At 38.1% G+C, this 17837-nt stretch overlaps 1 protein-coding gene across 7 annotated transcripts in view; it reads right to left on the reverse strand.

Annotated features, from left to right (window-relative positions):
* The window catches only part of MAP2K5 (mitogen-activated protein kinase kinase 5), a 235857-nt gene that overhangs the window by 164266 nt on the left and 53754 nt on the right, over positions 1-17837 (reverse strand). The window lies entirely within an intron of this gene.

A 17837-nucleotide genomic window follows, 5' to 3' on the forward strand; every position in this document is an offset into this window, starting at 1 on the left:
TTTTGGGGTTTTTTTTGAGGAAATTGTCCATTTTCTGTCTTCAAGTTTATTGCCATGAAGTTCTTCATTATATCCTTTTATGTTTAAAATCTCCACTCTGTCTAGAATTATGTCCCCTTTGTAAATTCCAATTTTGCTATTTGTGTTCTTCTGTTATGCTTGATCAATTTTTCATAACAAACTGTTGTTGGTTTTCTTGAATTGTTTCTTGAGTTTTAATTTTCTTAATTTTTTTTAACATTTTTTATTGATTTATAATCATTTTACAATGTTGTGTCAAATTCCAGTGTTCAGCACAATTTTTCAGTCATTCATGGACATATATATACACTCATTGTCACATTTTTTTCTCTGTGAGTTATCATAACATTTTGTGTATATTTCCCTGTGCTATATACAGTGTAATCTTGTTTATCTATTCTACAATTTTGAAATCCCAGTCTATCCCTTCCCACCCTCCACCCCCCTGGCAACCACAAGTCTGTATTCTCTGTCTATGAGTCTATTTCTGTCCTGTATTTACGCTTTGTTTTTGTTTATTTGTTTGTTTTTTTTTTTTAGATTCCACATATGAGCGATCTCATATGGTATTTTTCTTTCTCTTTCTGGCTTATTCACTTAGAATGACATTCTCCAGGAGCATCCATGTTGCTGCAAATGGCATTTAATTTCATTAATTTTTTTCTTTAGAATTCCTGCCCCTTCACTCTCTTTGGGTTTAACCCGTTCCCTTAAAAAAATTTATTTTTTCTTGAGTTAGATATTAAGCCTATTAATATTCAATTTTTATTTTCTAACATATATACAAAAAACTATCCTTTAAGTATGACTTGGACTGCAGCTCATGAGTTTTCATATATGATATTTCTTGATTGTTCAGTTGTAAATATTTTTATTCCATTATGATGTATTATATGATCCATAAATTATTCAGAATTTATGTGTGTAATTTAAGCTCAAAATGAATAAGATAAACTTATTATTGATTTCTAAACTAGTTGTATTATACTCAGAAAAAGTGACCTGTATGTTATAAACTTTAGTGAGACTTGCTTTATGCCCTAATACATAGTTTTTAAAAATAAGTTTTCTGTACCTAAAAATAACATATACTCAATTTGAACAATAAAGAGTGCTAGATGATCATGAAATCAACCTGTAAACTGTGGTATTAAACTCTCCTATATCCTTAGTAATTTTGGTCTAATTGACCTATTGATTACTGAGACACATTTTCCCACTATGATTGTGGATTTATAAAATTTTCCTTGTAATTCTGTCAATTTTTTGCTTTATATATTTTAAGGTTATGTTATTAGTTACATACAAGTTTAGGACTATTATGTATTCACAGTCTTTTTCTTCTATCATCATATAGCAGTTCTTTTTATCCTCATTCCTATATATATATATAAAAAACCCGAAAACTTCTTGTCTTAAAGTCTGCTTTGTCTTGTATTAATATACCCACAACAACTTTCTATTAATTAGTTTTTGCCTGGTATCTTTCCACCAGCCTTTTCCTTTCGACCTTTCTCTGTCTTTATGTATTAGGAATATATCCTAAAATAGTCAAAAATAGCGGATAGCTGTATTTTTTAAAGTTCCATCTGACCAATCTACTAACTGGCAATATTAGTGTACTTACATTTAATGAATGATTGATATACATGGATTTATTTCTACCACCTTACTCATTTACTTTACACTTCTCTCTGTCTTTCTTTCTCAACTATATTGGATTATTCCCCTCTTTTCCCTTTATCTGTTTTGAAGTTACATATTTCATTTATCTTTTAGTTATTACCCATACATTTTAAAATCATACCTAACTTAAAAAAATATGAAGTCAATTGCTATTGCTATTCTTCTCTCAAATATCAAAATCCTAGAATGCTTTAATTCTACTCAGCTCTTCTCATCTTACATTATTTTTTCCAGTCTTTTTGTTTGACTTCATTTTGAAGTTCCTAAATTAATCACTACAAGGGTTGTTTTATATCATCACGTTTATCTAAATAGTAGCCGTTCTTTCTTTCATTTTATTCCTTTCTGGATTCAATTGGATTCAATTTCGTTCTACCTGAAGCATTTCCCTCAGTAATAAACTAACTCTCCCCCTTCCCTATTGATCTATCTTTTTCTCTCTCCCTCTGTCTATACCTACATACACACACATATATATTCTTTTATATTCATTTCTGACAATGTATTTATTTTGCCCTCATTCTTGAATGATGGTTTAACGGAGACAATTACCCCCTTTCCATCTTTTGAGGATGCCATTGCCTTTCAGCTTTTATTTTTGCTGTTGAAAGTTGGCTCTACCTAATTTGCTGGCCAATAAATGCCACTGAAGGTTCTTGAACCAAGAAGTGATACAAGCAGATCTTAACTTTAAAAATCCTTACTCTGGCTGCAGATGACCACAATACTACTGGAAAGAAGAAGAAGCCATAGAGAGCAAGGAGCACTTAGAAAGCTGTTACAGTAGTCTATGTAAGAGGTGGTGACATGAACTTCCATATATCATAAATGGATAAGGGCATACAGGTACAAAAGACTTTGGTCAAAGAGAATTTATAAAATATGGGGATGAGGAAGATGAATCTAAAATTTTAAGTTAAGATGACAGGAGAATTACAGTATTTACTGACAGAACTAGAAGAATCTTACCTAGTCAGCCTTACACTAACTATACAGTCCTGCACTTTTCAGCTCCATGAGGGCTGAGACCATATCCACCGCATTCAACAATGTGTATACACTGTATCAGTATCTAGCACAATGCTCATCACACAGTAGATACTCAAATAGGAGTTAATACATAAACGGGGTAGTCAGGGGAAGGGAGACAGAAAAAGGAAACAGGGGGAACTAACAATTCCTGAGTCCACAGAATTATTCAGATTTCCACATGATGATGTAACATAAGCCGCACTTTACAGATAATAATAGACTCAGGATATTAAGGTATTAAGAAACTCACTCAGTGTAATAAGAATTCATAAGTGGCAGATACAGGATTCAAACCTGGGTCTATCTGAATTCAACCCTTGTGCTCTTTCCAGTATAGAGAGAGTATACGCAGAGAATGATTTGAAAAATATTTACTGTGAATGTCGAAGGTGGGATTCAGAAAAAGAATCATTAAAATTCCACCTACCAGATTCCCCACCTTGTGGTTTATGTGGTTGAATTTATCCATCGGCATCGACTACTCTGATGCTTTATGATACTTTACATGTTGCCGGTATGAATTATTATTTCTCTTCAAATTGTTATGTAACTTCATTAGGGTATGCTTTATTTAACTATACTGGAAACTCTAATTACCAAACTATGCTATAAATTCTTTATATAGGGTCTATGTTTTATTCCACCTTATTTTACGTTTCAAGGTCAAAGTCAAGATACATTGGTCCATTGCTGTACCCCCAACTTCTACGACTGTATATGACACACACTCAGATATTTAGTTTATGTATCCAACAAATAATGTATGTCTCCAGCTGCCAAGCTGAGCACTCTGGATGGAGTAGAGAACTAACCAGACAAAGTCCCTGCTCTCATGGAGCCTACTTTCTAATGGGGGAAGGCTGACAACAATCAAATAAATAAACAATATGTTGGGTAGCAGACGTGCAATAAAAAAGAATAAAGGTAGGGATATAAAGAGTGATCAAGATTAGGGGCATTGTTTTTTCATATGAGTGGTGGGAGGAAATTAGGGAATGCTCCTCTCATTAGGTTATATTTGAGCAGTAAGGGAGCACGCCACTTAGGGAGGTGGAAAAGGAGGACTCCAGGCAAAGGAAATGTTAAGTTCAATGGTCCTAAGGTAGAAGCGGGTGTTCGACACGTGTGTGATCGTGAAAGCAGCAAGATGGCAAGCTGTGGGAGACAAGGTCAGAAAGGTAAGGGGAGGACAGATTGTGCAGGACCACGGAGGCCATGCTGAGGACTTTGGCTACCATTCCGAGTGACATAAGAAGTCATGAGCCCAGGGGGACAGCTTCTATTTTAAAAAGATCACTTTGGCTGCTGGGTGGAGAGAACGCGGTGTAGGAAAGCAAGGATAGAAACTCGGAGACCAGATGGGAGGCTACTGCCAATAATCCTTCAAGAGATAAGAGAGGCTTAGAATAGGGCTGTGGACGAGAGGTGGTTGGCTTCCTGAAACAGTTTTGAGGAAAAGTCAATAGGATGTGAGGGTTAATATGCTGGATGGTCTGAGAGAAAAAGGAAGATCAACTGCCAACTTTTCGTCATGAGCAGCCTGTAGGAGAGTCCTCCATTTATGCAGATTGGAAAAGCCATAGAAGAAGCAGGTTTCAAAGGAAATAAGACGCAGTCTGTGGTAACTTTGAAATGCCTAAGAAACATTCAGCTGGTAAGCAATGAGTCTTAAGTTCAGGACAGAGGACAGGGAAAAAGATATACATTTGGGCTTCACCAACATAAAGATGGTATGTAAAGCCATGGAACTACAAAAATCTCACTTAGGAATTAAATTGAAACTGGACCCAAGTCACTCCAAATCCAGAAGTCAGTACCTTGCACAGAGTAGATATCCAAAAGAAAATGTGACTGATTTCAAAAGCAGTATTTGGGGACCAATACAATTAATCCCATTATCTGCTATTTGAAATATTAAAGGCGGGTCTAGTACAATACATACAACACAAGAGGTGTGCTCACCTCCATCTACACCCTAGTGAGAATTTATTACAAGATACATCCGGCCAAAAAATAAACTGAATTTCTATAAGAATCTTCAAAGTGAGTAAGGAAAAAAAAATTGAAAACAAAATGTTAAAAAGTCCTACATTCACACAGGACATAAGGGAGAAACAACCTGTGTTCGCATTCCAACATCTGGACTCCCACACAAATTTATGTCATGCGTAAGATCAACTGCATCTGTATTTTACAGTGTTTACTGAAATTATTTATGCTTGGAATTTCAAATTCTAGGAGAACCAAAAAAAATAAATAAATAATCGTCCCAGCTGACTCCTGTTCACAAAATAAATAACCTAGAGCTGATCATATATTTTCTGATAAAGCTTGCACAATCTCACACAATTAAAGTAGGCATCTAATTTCTGTGGCATTATTCTGCATATTAATTTCTGAACACAGTCTAATCAAATTATTTTCAACTATGAGGAGAAAGAATTTATAATAGGAAATATCTGTGCTTCTCTAGTGACTGTGAGGTGCGATATAATTTAAGTACGGAGGAGCAGACCTATGATCTGACTGTCAATATTTCATATTTCAGCATAACTGATAATATGATATGTGATAAATGTCAACTTGTTAGCAAAATGGTCATCATGCGTAGGGAAATATCTCACCCCCACCTTTTTTTGCCTCTTAGAGCACGGCTCTCAAGACTAATTGCATGTATGATGACTTTTAATCACGATGGAAAAACAAGAACACGGAAATGACAACACTGCCACTGTCCTGTGAAGGGGGCAGGGCAGTTCTTTCATACAGCATGTGGAATAAATGCCACTGACTTAAGTTCCACTTCTCACATAGCATACTTCATAAAAGGTTAGTGGAAAGAGGGACACAATTACTCTGTGAATTATTTATAGAGCATTATCAATTGCTGGAAATTCTCCAAATGGATGGGAAAACCTAAGAAAACAATCCAGTCACTAAAAATGGTGAAAGCAGTAGTTAAGATACGGCGGAAAAACATACGTACACAAACAAAACAGAACTCTTTTGTTATCTTGTGGGATTAATTAAAAAAAAGAAAACAACTCTGGATGTTGCCTTTTAATGCAATGACACGTTTTCAGTAACCACATATAAACTGGCTATGGTTCAGTTAATTAAAAATGTTCTATTGCTTGATCTTTTAAGAGATTTGTTCTCTTGGTAGGTTTCTTGGGGGGTGGAGTTTTACCAGTATGTCACATACAAAAATAGCCATCCACAGAAAAAAATTCAAATAGTTTCAGGGAAATCAACACTGACAGTTGTTGCCTTCCATAATAGATAAACACATTAGCCAAGCGCTAGCTGTTAAAACAGGAAATCCAAAGTAAACAGCAGTTGTAAAAGGCTTGTATAAAAGCTGTACTAGTCAAACAGCAGTTGTAAAAGGCTTTTATAAAAGCTGTACTAGTCAAACAACAGTCTATGCCAACCTTCCTTCTGCCTAAAAACCCATTACAGATGCTTGGCTACTGATTGTAAAATAATTTACGGATAAGCAACAGCCCCCCCTCCCTTAGACTGTTTAAGCACCAAATCAAACTTGTTATTAGGTTATAGTTATTAAGAATTCTTTCGAGATGGTGATCAGACACAGGGCTCACAAATCAACCTACCGTATAACACGGGGAACTTGGCAGGCTTAGAAAGAGTTTCAGTCAGAGAGAAGCTACCATTACTCTACATTTTTATCATTTCTTCTTCTTTCTACTTACTTTGGTTACACACCCTTTTTACTCCCACGCCTGCCTCAAAGGTAACGTGGTCATCACTGCCTCCATATTTCTTCTGTAAGTTGATTTGGCCTGATTCAAGCCTTTACCACTCCCCACATCAACCAGAGTAATGTCTTTTAATATATGGGCTAAATACCTTTGAGATCAAGGAAGCTACAGTCAGAGTGATCTCTTGATCAAAGCTTCTGAAAGGATGTAACGGGCAAAACAGAGAGGCAAGAGGTATAAAGGCTAACAATGATAGTGCAAGAATGAGAGGCGGCAGTGAGGCCATGGCACATGGGAGAAAACAGGAATATCCTGAGGGGTAACTAGCTAGAAAATTTCTCTCCTGAAATGGCTTGATTACAATATAATCTCTGCTCACAGCTTCTTGGTGGAAAGCTAACTACAGATCACCTTCCAAGATCACATACAAAAATAGCTATTTCAGGAAGCCTCCTTCTACTAGTAATTAATATTCGATTGTGCCTTGTGGTTTATAAAAAATTTTTTAATATTGGGAAGCTATTAAATTTGTATAAAGATTTGTAAGGTAGGTATTCTTACTATCCCAATTTTATGGATAAGGAAACCAAGGCTTGGTGAACCAGGCTAACGACTGTTTCAAGACTCCCATCTCCTAGCTCTGGAGTGGGACGTGGGTTCAAGTCCTCTGAAGCCAGATCCAATGCACGCCCTAACAAGCCTGTGCGAATGTAAACTGGTGGCTTCTAGATCCCCTAATTCCAGTTGTCTTCAAGGTTCTCTGGATATGGTCAGTGTTGGTTTTTAAAAAGCAATAGGGAAAATCGATTGACTCACTTCTCAGCGTTGCATTAACTTTTTCAGGCCACTGGGGTACAATTTACTAAATTACCTCTCCTAGAACACTAAATAGTACCCTAGTGGGTCAAAGAGTAAATGCACCTCTGAAAAGTGGGCCATTTATCCCCTTCTTCCCTGAGTACCAGATGTAATATGTCCCCTATGACAGAAATATTAACCCATTTCCATTAAAAACTCGAGAAACTGTCCCACACTGGACAAAATGAGTATGGGGAAGCTTCCCTGGAAGGGGAGGGAGGGCAAAAAATCTCTCTTCTATAACCTTGCCCACCATACTGTCGAGAAGTCAACATGGACTTATATGAAAACACTGGTTTTTCATTCACTGGAGATTGGTTTTAACCAAGAATGCAAAACAGAATAAAAATGTAAATTCAAAGCGGATGGTTTTCAGCGAGGAGATGCAAAGGACACGATGATGGCTGGTTTCACCCTGTGCTGCAGTATTTAAAAAACAAAGCTCAAGCTTTCATCTTGCTTATGAAATAAGACACACGTCACAAACAGCCATTCTTTCACATACCTCACTATCCTACAGGTTATCCCTCTGATGGGAAAAAAATTTCCTTGGCTAGCAAGTAAGTATATTATTACTTCTAATTGCTGTAAAGGCAAAAACCTCTGAATACATTTCCAAGGTGCCTTAGGAAGAGCTACTGAGTGATTTAACAGTTGCCAGACACCTTAATAAAGCCAAATTTTAAGTTTTCAGCACTGTTAGTCCCTTACTCTTCTGGAAGATGGGCTATGCAATGAAAATAAGACAACTTTAATTTAAGAATCATTCGGCTTCTAATTAAACTGCCATAGGCAGCTGGTTGGATAAGTTTTAATCAGTTTCAATCACCTATTGATTGGTATACTGAAGCCTAAAAAATTAAAAGTAAAAGATGATTGGGGAATTGTCCCATCTCAGAACAACAGTAGAGGCCTCTGTAAATAACTCCTCTTTTAACCATCAGCTAAATGAACACTTCAATACTGCAGTACAAAGTCTTCTGCAAAATTACTTTAACTAACAAGCAGAAATTTATCAGCTTCAGCCAAAATCAATGCTGAAATCAATTTGAACACTGGTTGTGTCTAAAGGGGCTCATTGGCAATTTAGGGAAATTACACCATGTAAATGCCTGTGCTTTAATTGAACAGTTTCATCAACTAGGCTGTGATTGCTGTCCATTCATTTATTTACTTTCACTGCAGCTACCATTCTGCAAAGGAATGACTTTTGTCAGGCTGCAGAGAGGTACTTTATCTTCATTTTGTGCACTTTTGTGCATAACAGACTTCATGAAACTGGCGTATCATGACTAGGGTCAAAACAAACCAGGAGGGACTTCTTCCTTTAACATAAAAACTGAATAGCACTCCAGCTACCATCATACCTTCCACCATCCGGGGACAGTCATCTTTAAAACCAATAACAAGGAAAAATTTGAATGACTACTCTGCACATGGCACTGTGCCTTTATATTCTGGACAACAGAAGAAAGTAACTGGATTGTAAACTCAATTCCCCCATGTTCTTCTTTCTGAGATATCCCAGTGACTTCCAAAAATATATAAACTGTATTAGACTATTTTCTTTAAAAATTAAGCAGTGTTTTGTTTTACAAAGTCCTTTGAGATAAGAGGTGGAACTATTCTCCAATCCACTCAGGAGATTAAGGCTTAAAGATGTCACATACATTTTTTAAAGTAAGATTAAAGCACAAAGAAAGGGAGGGAGAGAGAGGTCTGTGTGGGAGGAAGACAACAAACTTGGTAATAAAAACCAGCAGCCATTATACATATAGATATACAGACACATCTACACATATACACACACCATGTGCTTCCATGTCTTGGCCATTGTAATTACCGCTGCTATGAACACTGGGGTGCATGTATCTTTTTGAATTAGAGTTTCCTCTGGATATATGTGATGGAATACTACTCAGCCATTAAAAAGAATAGAATAGTGCCATTGGCAGCAACATAGATGGACATGAAGACTATCAGACTAAGTGAAGTAAGCCAGAAAGAGAAAGAAAAATACCATATGATATCACCCATACGTGGAATCTAAAAAAATGAGACAAATGAACTTATTTACAAAACAGAAACAGACTCACAGACATAGAAAACAAATTTATGGTTACCAGAGGGAATGGAGGGAGATGAAGGGATAAACTGCAAGTTCAGGATTTGTAGATACTAACTACTATATATACATAAAATAAATAAACAGCAAGGTCCTACTATATATCACAGGGAACGATATTCAATACCTTGCAATAGCCTATAATAAAAAAGAATATGAAAAGGAATACATACACATATGTATAACTGAATCACTACACTGTACACAAGAAATTAACACAATGTAAACTGACTATACATCAATTAAAAAAAAGACAGCAGCCAAAAACACCTACAAGATTTCAAAGATGACTTAAATACACACACAAAAGCACTCACAAAATCATGGGTAATGAAAAAACCCAAAGACATAATTTCTGGAGAATCATATGCTGAAGTGACTGACGTCTGGAGATAGGAATTAACATTTTAAACACTGGATTAATCAGTTACTTCAAAGATGACAAATTCCAGAGGAGGAGGGAAGAAAGGAGACAGCTGTTTAGTCATACGAGTCATGTGTAAGGTACCTGTGACTGACACAAAAAATAAAAATACGAAAAACAAGTGTAGTATATTTGCGAGGAAACGCCAACAGAAATTCTTAGGTTTGCACATAATCTGCTTATCTTAGCTCCTCGTAGAATCAAAATGCAATTATTTACTAGCCAGGGCGCCGGGGAAGGGCCAAGAAATAAGAAAGCCTGAATTCCAGCAGTGGCTCTATCCCCTGTCTTGTTTAGACTCCTCAGGGAAATCCCTTAATTTCGGTGCTTCAGTTTCATCACAGGCCAAGTGAGGATGGCGATACCTGCTCTATCCAGCTATGTTCCAATGCTGCCGGGGGTTAACCCTGGGCTTGTGATGGTGGCTCAGGTTGGAAACAGAAATGCAGCCACTGGGATTCTGCACATCTCCTGGGTCCTGGGTGTATGAACGCAGGTGGGGCCTGAAAACATTTTACTAGGCTTCCAGGGAAACAGGGAACCTTCTCATTTGCCTCTTCAGTCAGTTACCCCAGCAACACTAAGAATTATCTTTTTAAAAAAAGTTAAAATGAACAGGAAATAGTGTACAGACACTTAGCACATGTGTTTGTGGTAAAAATTCATTCCGTAATTTTAGCCCACATATCATTTCTCTACTACTATAAAGTTTCATTGGCTATATATTTTGTTGCTGAGACAATGTAAAATATATATTATTCATAGTTTTTAGATAACTTTTCTGAAAATTTAATTATGGCTTAATCAGAGCTTTATGTTTATTGACTAAGTATATTGTTACATTTTGCTGCTATCGTTAGCAGTCATAATAGAATCAGTATGTTTGAGAACCTTACACAATGCATATTTTCCAAATACACTAAGCTTGTTAAAATGCTATATTGATTGTGCCCTAAAGCAAGTTCTAATTTTAGCTGAACAGTTTTCGTTTCATTATTTGAATTCACAAAACAAAACCCACGAACTCTGCTTTCAGCAATAATGCTGTATGTTCTTTTTCTTTCTTTCGTAGTAACTGCCTAGGAAAATTATGTGAATTTTAGGGTCAAGAGGGCAACCTAATACAAAGTCACACTTAAAAATCAAAGTAAGGTTTAAAAAAACTTTATGCTTAGTACCCACAGCCAAGGTCTCTAATGCTATTTCCCCCTCTAATTTAGTAACCTGCTCCCCTGATTCAGTAATTCAGTTTTGCTGCACACATCAGAACGTACATTGTTGCCTCACCCCAGTAAGGCAACAATTTAACAGAAACGTGGTCTCTTATATCAAAGTAACCAACGACAGAGCAAAGGAAAAAAAATCGTGGCAGAAAGTTATACACAGTAAAGCCTTTTGGAGTTACCAGTGAATTAATTTTCTAAAAAAGCAATTTAAGTAAATACCCTAGATGCTATGGTGTACAAATATTTGCTTGTGCTATATGCCAACCAAGAGCCTACAATTTTCTAACAGATACTGTAAAATAGCTTAAAAAATTAATCTGTCTTACAAATCAAGAAATGCACCACTTCCCCTAGCACAACCGTTATAATTAATCTGGGGATTCAATTATTAAATTCAAAGGTTTTGATAAGTAAAGAGACCCAAAGGATAGACCAAATACCGAGTTATGCTGCAATAGTTGTGTTAGTCGAGTAATGGGTTGTTTTAACACCTGCTAAAAAGCCTCTAAAATTAATAACTAGAGATGGCACATCACTGACTTTCAGAATTACATATTATTTTATACTTTACATCCAAAAATATGGATTAAAAGTCAGGAAACTCAAGACCGTGAAACGGCAAACAGAAAAAGCCTGGCTTGAGAAGCAGGCCCAAGTACCCATCTGGGTGTCAGAACAAATTTAAGGAGTACAACTCGATGTTTGGGTACTGAGTTCTTGTCCTGATTTGACCTTGGACATGCCACTTAACCCTTCCGAGCTCTATCTTCCTCACTGATAAAAAGCGGGTAACCATGCCGACCCTGCCTTCTCAGCAGGAACTGAACAAGGTCTCAAAGATGCTGCGGGATCCCCGCCCATCTCTCCACTCTCCCTGGAGCTCGCATGACTCCAGCCACACTGGCCCAGACACGTCCGTTCACCCTCATCTTAGGGCACCTGCCGGAACACTTCCTCCTGCCTGGGAGGCCCTCCCAGCTTCTCCCATGACTGGCTCCCTCCTGTCCTTCAGATCTCAGCTCAGACACCACCTCCTCAGATAAGCCTTCCTGAGCATCTATCTTACCTTTTTTTTTTTTTAAAGCACCTGCAAGGTCTGATGTCATCCTACTCTGGTGTTCACTTCCCTGATTACTGTCCGTTTTGTCGCCCCTAGTGTGAGCTCCGGGAGCACTGAGAACTTGCCTGTCTTGTTATTACAGGACTGTGGGTGCTTAGAACAGTCCTTGGCACAGAGTGACCCTTGGTGAGTATTTGTTCAACGAATATACAATAAGACAAAATTTAAAAGAACAAAACCGAGTGACATCTGACATTCAGATTTTTACGGTAGCTGAATGCTGAACTTCATTCTGGAATTACAACTCGGGAGTAACTTCTGCAGTCACCTCATGTCCAGGCTAAGTGGAAGTTCTCTTCTCTGCAGTCCTGAACACTAAGCCATATTGTTCTGCTTAAGGTGGAACAGCTCACCACCTCCCAGAGCCACCCAACCATGCACGACACTTTGTGTCCATCTTTAGGATGTGAAGACTCCCTCTGCAGGTTAATTCCTGAAACACTGAGTTCCTACAGTCAGTCGGTAAGGTGCAGTGCTGGGACCTGGGAGGATGCCCGCTCAGACTGCCTCTGGGGAGGACAGTCGGCAGTTGGGGGGGGTGGAGGGTGTAGAGCAGGAGGAAGGGGACACTGTTCGCTCTAACCAAGGGCAGACCGTCACAGAGACGTTCACGACAAGCAGTTTGAGGCAGCCCTTCAGAGGAACACAAAGCAAACCTGTTCTTCTGTCTACAAGAATGCTCTGAATTCGTACCTTTTTATGTCAGTTGTCATGGGGACCCTTAATTTTCTCTTCTTCAGACAAAAGTCAACCAACTCTTCTGATTGCTTTTCAACTCAAATAATAGCTCCTCCATGAGGCCCTTCCTGATTCTTCCTGAGGAAGGAGCTAAACATCAACACTCCTAGTGGGAGGGTAGAGCTCGGTGGTGGAGTGCCTGCTTAGCACGCACGAGGTCCTGGGGTCAGTCCCCAGTGCCTCCATTAAATAAATAAATAAGCCTAATTACCACCCTCTTTAAAAATAAAAGAGGTATTCAAAAATGACAATAGCTATAAAAAATAATAGCTAAAAATAAATAAATACAAACCATCACTCCTTCCTCAACCCCCAGGGCCTGTGTGCCACAGACACTTGGCCTAGACTGCGAGGGCCCGTGCTTATCTGCAGGCAGAGCTTCTCCATCCATCTGGACACAGGTCCAATGAGAGCCCGGCTGCCCCCAACAGCTGGCACAGTGCCCCCACACAGCACGTGCTCAGAATGTGCCCCACCAATGAAAGGAGGAGGATGGGCCAGGTGCAATTCCTGGACCCCTTGTTATCCTCTCCATGCCCCCTTGGGCGTTCTCGAAACTGTCCACATCTCTCTGTAAAACTCAGTACCCAGAATCAGATGCACAGATCGAAAAGCGGCATCCTGTAAGATGAAGCCAAACCCAAATGTAACACTCTCCTAATGCAGCCAGAGAACAGATTTCAGATGAAAACTAGAGCTCTTCCATCCTACACAAACAGAAGTGTGCTAATGCTTATCTGTTACAACCACTTCTGCTGGGGACTCTAGATTCCTTTATAAAGAAAGTGCTTTTATTAAATAAAATACTAGAAAGAAGTCTTGCTACTTCATAACTATTTTTCCCTGGAAGGACATATTGTTGAAACACTTAAGATTCAGCAAATTCTTACTTGAAATATTACCATAATGTATCGATTTTTACCAGACTCAATTGACTGAAAAGTTGTTTGTATAGCAATATTGGCCAAACCAATATACTAGAACAATTTTGTTACCCATAGTAATCAAGTGCATTTCTGAAGTATAATTATACTGTCATAAAAATAAAGCCAAGATACCCTTTTCCAAGCAATAAAACAATAGGGGCTATAAAATAGGAAGAAGAAAAGGCTAAATAAATGAGATTTTTTAAAATGAAATTTAGTGTCTTTCAAAAACACTACCGCTGCCTCTTCCTTCCCTTAAGCCAAGCTTAGCAGAAAATGATCAATACTTCAATCTCAATAAACTATTTCAATAATAGTTAATTTGGGTGGAAACAGAGACTGAAAAACTCTGCTCAGCGACCTGTGACATCCTGTCATGTTGGCTGGATGCCAATAATCCGTCACTGGCATAACGGATATGAGCCTGTGTGAAGTTACAGCGACGTAGAGGCGGGGGCAGCAAAGGTGCGAACGGTGTAGACACTCAGGAGCTCGGGTTCATTCTTTAGATTCTAATCAATACAACACACATTACTGTATGAAACAAACTTGAACGGTGGATGCTGAGAGAGGGAGAAAGGGAGGCATACATAATTAATTTTATTTGACAAATACTCATTGATTTTCTGAAAATATTAATATCCTTGCTCGTCACATGATACTGTAATACAATCCAGCCACATACAAGTATTTAATTTTACATTAAGATGATGTCTTGTTTACTTGTTTAAAATATGATCTCGGCTGCAAGGAGAAGGCGCTTCATTTGATTGGAAATTAAAAGTTAAAATAAATCAAACAATCACCCTAGCTCTTGGGTCAATATCAAAACCATTTAAAAACTACTCTTAATTTACAAGATGCACTTCAGGGAGAAAACATAAAGGAGTGGGGTCACTGATGCAGCTGCTAGAGAAGCCGGGGTCAGACCTACAGCTGTCTTGCTTCGGAACCTTCAGGTTGGTCGGCGACAAGGGAAGTGAGAGCTTTTCTGGGTATTACGTGGTTCATGGTATTTTCATCAAGGACTCTTTTTGTTATGGGTCCCCCTCAGGAACCCCATGTTTTAAAGCATTCTGTTTACTAAACAGCATTAATTTAGACAACAACTCATGTCTTTTCTCATTTTCTCTAACTGACCACCATCGCTTCTGATTTCATGAAATAAATCATGTTAACTGTAATGAGCTGATATAATCAGACCCAAAACAAAAATGTAAGGTTTTAGTTGGCCTGTCCAGCCACATCACAAGGGCAGAATACAATTTAACAGTTCACGTGATCTCAGTTACCGTCTCCAAGGGCCGTCCCTCCCCTCTGCCCAGCAAATATTTCATACAATAGGACAACAGAAAGGAAGAGAGACCGGTCCCTTTGAGAATTATTGTCTCCTCCCTCTTTTCTTGTCTCCAGATATGGTCAAATTAATACTTAAATAATGGTATATATGCAATCTTCAAAACACCATGTAGTCAGCATATACGCTACCAATTATACCACTGAGAAAATCCTACCCAAAATCCAGATTAGACACTTAACTGTACTGTAGGAAGTAGCTGGATGTAGAAAATTCACTACCGTCTTCAAACACCTAGAGATTAGAACACATATCCAAAACGCTGACAACTTGACTCTGAATAATTTGCATTAAGGAAAAAAATAATACAAAAGATGACCCTTAAGTCCCTGTTGACTGACTTAGCACGACCTAGTCCTAAGAGTTAAATATTACTTCCTTTCTGGACCCAAAGCTCACATGACTCCGTCAAACCACTAGCTGAGGGAGCAAAGAGCCTGACTGACTGGCCTTCATTATCATAGATAATGTTTCCAAAATAACTAAGCCTGTTAATCACTTTCATTTCAACACGCCATATTATCCAAGAAAAGGGGACAGTAACTAGAATGCTGGGTTAATGGATGCCAAGTACTCAAATTTTAACATTTCAAAGAAAATTAATCATTCAAATATTTGCCCTGAGTTTAGAAATTCCTATTCTTCTAGGTGAATGTTCTAAAATAATTACGCAGCCTCAAAATTACGCAGCCACTAAAACTAGCTAGGTATGGGGGGGATCCAATTAAAGAGCCCTACAAACACTTGCTTGAAAAAATCTCCACTTGCCTCATTCTCATTCCAGCCAGCGTGTATACAGCAACTATTCTATCCTTGGGACTGTGCTGGGTACACTGGAAAATACAAGGAAACACAAATGGACTCTGCTTGACCTTGAGAAACAACACTGCCTCAGGGAAAAACGGAGAGTGGAAGGAAGAGGTGTTGTGCAGAGTGCTGGCTTTGCCACTCAGTGGCCACGTGAATGTGAGCCCTAGCCTCTTCCAGGGAGAAAATGTGCTTAACATAATACCTGCTGTCCTAGAGCAGTTTGAAAATAAACTGTGATAAGAGAGAAAATATCTAGAAACCTTGAAAAAAAATCATTATGTTAAAGACAGTACGTAAGACAGAATAATAAATCATATTCATGAGGCAACTAGAGAATAAAAGGAAATAGAGAAATATTCTGTGTATCATAACATACTGTAGAATTTCTCAAAGTTAATTCAACACAACCCTAATTCTGTGAGATATTTACAGATGTTCCTCAAAAAAAGAATCCCACGGTTAAGCAATTAAAGAAGTTTAGGGATTAACAATTTTTCTATCATTGGTTGATTTCTACCATTGGTACTACCGGCAGCTAACACTGAGTGTCAGTCACAGTGCTGAGCCTTTTCTATGGAATATCTCCTTTAACCTCACAGTAACTTTATAAGATAGATGTTATTATTGTCCCCATTTTACACACAGGGAAACTGAGGTAGAAGGGGTTATGTGACTTTCCCAAGGTCACACAGCTAGTTAGTGGCAAATGCAGGATTCAGATTCAGAGCCCCCACACTTAACCTCAAGACGTACTGCTCTTTCTCAAAGGTTTTGAAAGTTACTGTGAATCTATCAGAAGGGCACAGAACGTGGGGACTCGGAACACTTTGGGAAATGGAGCAAATAACTAAATAATTAAAGCGTGTTCATTTCCTTTGCCTAAATTATTCTTCTTCCTAGGCTTGGGTACTTTAGGAGATTTCTTTTATCATCTATTTCACCTAAATTAGCGACACCAGAAATATCAACTTAAAATTACCCGCGTAGGTCACTATCATAACAATAGCTCAGCAGGGGATTACAAACAGGATTCGCATTTGGTTTAAATGTTTGGGCTCAGAATTTAATATTGTATAACTGAGAAGAACACCTAGACTTGAAGGACAAAAATGTGACCAACTATTAAATAATATATACCGCGGTCACACACGATATCGTATTCCTTGAATTTCACAACATCCCATCAAGTGGAGCAAATAAGACTGAAATCTTAAACTTTTGCTTTACATTTATTAGCTTTATTATTCTTTATAAGAAAAAAAATTAAATAGGCCCATTAGGCAGTTTTGTTACCAACGAGTGGATTTTCCAATATCTTCTTCATCTAGTTTATGTAGCATAGCTTGTAATATAATCATTTTTGTTTGAAAAATCAGTTTTTATAGTCAACACCATTAAGGTAAACTTAGTGTAGGAGAGAAAGTCAATCGCAACACATCAAGCACTTAATGTTACAGAGACATCAGTAAAGTGGATTTTCGTTTCTTGATGATTATACCGTTTCTCTGTGCTGAACTAAAAGCCTGGGTTATAAGGACTGCGCAAATTGAAGCCCAGACAGAAAGGCAGGCCAGTGATTAGTGACAAGTGGTCACACAATTTCACACCTCCATGTTGTCTCCTCTTAAGCAGCACCTAGGCAATGAGGGCAATGTCTTCTTTTCATAAGAAATCTACTACATGAAATAAAGGGCTAAAATGGTCACAGCACTGCCACTCACCCTCCATGAACAGCCACTGTCACAAACACCCAATCCTACAGCACATCCTGAGCATGAGCAATGGGAGC

The sequence above is a fragment of the Vicugna pacos genome, chromosome 6 (genome assembly GCF_048564905.1).
Source record: "Vicugna pacos chromosome 6, VicPac4, whole genome shotgun sequence".
Taxonomy (NCBI): domain Eukaryota; kingdom Metazoa; phylum Chordata; class Mammalia; order Artiodactyla; family Camelidae; genus Vicugna; species Vicugna pacos.